This window comes from Trichechus manatus, unplaced genomic scaffold (assembly GCF_000243295.1).
Source record: "Trichechus manatus latirostris isolate Lorelei unplaced genomic scaffold, TriManLat1.0 scaffold00032, whole genome shotgun sequence".
In the NCBI taxonomy this organism is placed as follows: Eukaryota; Metazoa; Chordata; class Mammalia; order Sirenia; family Trichechidae; genus Trichechus; species Trichechus manatus.
The window spans coordinates 2,418,548-2,421,201 of record NW_004443968.1 but is presented as its reverse complement, the minus strand read 5'-3'; positions in this window follow the sequence as shown (position 1 = coordinate 2,421,201).

Here is a 2,654-nt window from a genome sequence, read left to right as displayed (position 1 = left end):
TAATCCATACTGAAGGCTGTGGTCTTTGATCTTCATTAGTAAGTGCTTCAAGTCCTCTTCACTTTCAGCAAGCAAGGTTGTGTCATCTGCATAAAAAAAGTTGTTAATAAATCTTCCTCCAATCCTGATATCCCGTTCTTTTTCATATAATACAATTTCTCAGATTATTTGCTCAGCATACAGATTGAATAAGCACGGTGAAATGATATAACCCTGAGGCACACCTTTCCTGACTTTAAACCACACAGTATCCCCTTGTTCTGTTTGAATGACTGCCTTTTGATCTATGTTCCTCATGATCACAATTAAGTGTTCCCATTTTCCGCAATGTTATCCATAATTTATGATCCACACAGTTGTATGCCTCTGCATAGTCAATAAAACACAGGTAAACATCTTTCTGGTATTCTGTGCTTTCAGTCAGGATCCATCTGACATCAGCAATGATATCCTTGGTTCCATGTCCTCTTTTGGATCCAGCTTGGGTTATCAAAGGCATAAATCCAAAATCCCATTGCCATTGAGTCGATTTCGACTTATAGGGACCCTATAGGACAGATCAGAACTACCCCATAGGGTTTCCAAGGTTGTAAATCTTTACAGGAGCAGACTGCCACATCTTTCTCCCAATGAGCAGCTGGGAGAAACACATATACAATTTTCTCTTTCTTAAAATCATTCATCTCTTTTTATGTCATATTTTATAGTAGTTCTTCTTGGCAGCAGAACTTCTTGTTTATTTGTAAATAACTCATTTATCCTTAGCATCTAAAAATGTTACCAGCATATTCTAGGAGAAGTTAGAAAGCAATACCTCAGAGCGGAAAGCCTGTTTGTTTTAGTAATTCAAGTCAATGTAAAGAAACAGCATCATCCCCAAAACAGATTTTTAAATAGTGACTTCTTGATCCCTAGTACATTTTTCACGATTATTATCTGATGCACACATACCAAGATGAAAAAAAAAGTCATAATTTACCTTCCTCTGACCTGATCTTCATTGTAAATGGAACTATTTGTGTTCCCTGATTCATCAAAAACAATCACAGTATTGCTCTGACCTGGAGACTCTCTGGATGGATATCTTGAGTACTGGAAGCCTTCTTAGCTTGCAGTGGAAACTACAGAAAAAATAACCCAGAAACAACCGCTGGCAAGCATTTCTGTTGTAACAGGTGCCCTTTTGTGTAGGAAAATGGGCCCAAACTGACCCTCCAGGGGCAGAGAATGGAGGCCGAGTGCTCAGCATGTATGTCTTTGAGAAGGAACAGATCTAAGGTCCCTCAGGAAGCAGCTACAACTCACTTCCTTTGTTACTTATGCCTAAAATTACTTCTTCTGACCTTTTGAAACTCAAGGGAGCACAGTTTGAGCCTGACATGAAGGTGTCCAACATTTTGGCATTCGAATAGTCATCTGTGTTGGTGAAATAGGCATTCTCTGTAAGCAAGGACAAATCTCTCGTGTCTCCTGTTGCTAGGTGCACATAGATACACGCTTCCATTTTAACCAGAGATTTACATACAGCCAAAGATTGCAGATAGTCTTAGGTTCTTATCATATTCTCCCAAAAAATGCTTAAAGGCTTTAAACATCTGGAATTTGTGCTCTTTGGAAAAACATAGAGATAAATCTTTTCACTGTGTTAACTACATATAGTTTTATCTCTGGGAGGCGCTCTTCCTTTGTAACGTCTCAGTAAGAAACTGACAGTGTCTACTTTTCTTATGAGCCAATGCTTTGCATTGTTATGTGGTTTATAATTACATGTTTGTGACTTCATCCCCAACAGCCTCGCCCCATGAATACAAATAACATTTTACAAAAGAGGAGGCTGGGAACAACTCAGACAGACAGGGTGGGAGCAGAGGGAGGGTGATGTGCTCAGTGACCATCTCCTAGCGGGGCTCTGGGACAACCAGTGGGGAACTTCGCTCTCCAGGTTTCCAGAGCAGCCTATAGTCTAAAACACGGGCCTTCTGTTTCATGGGCTGTGAAGCACCCTTGGGAAGAAGAAGAAATACTCAACCTATAGGTTGACATTTTATTTATATCACACGTCTCTTGTTGAATCGTTCTGAAGAACCCGAGGTGGCCCTGGCATTCCCTCTCTTTATTCACTTGGTTACAGTTTAAAATTTGAATAGCTGTTTATGCTGGAAGGCTGAACACCCAATCAGCAGTCTTTGAATTGAAGCTGTATTGTTCACTCATGGAAATGCCTGTTTCATCTGTCAGCTCTCTTTTATAGTGAGCCTAATAATTTATGCTTGCTAAAGATGTTTTCTGACCTGTGATTCCATTGCCAGTTAGGAAAGGGCTCTGGCAGCATTCACACTTCCTTTTGTAATAGGGGGCCACTAAGGTACAATTTAGTGAAATTACTGCTCCAGTGCACTAATGGTACCCAGACCTAGACTGGGGGAGGGCAGAGGCGAGGGGTGAGGGACCCCCATCCTTTAGAGAGGGCTGCTAGACTCCGAAGAAAGATACCCTGGAAGGGGCTTCTTTGGGAGCCATCTCCTTCCCTTCATGACCTGGCAGTGCCCTAGTGGCTGGAAGAGTTAATGCACTTGCAGACATGCCAGAGGACACTACATGGAACTTCACATCGTTCCAAGACCCAAAAGCCTGACTACTTCTTTTTTTTTTTT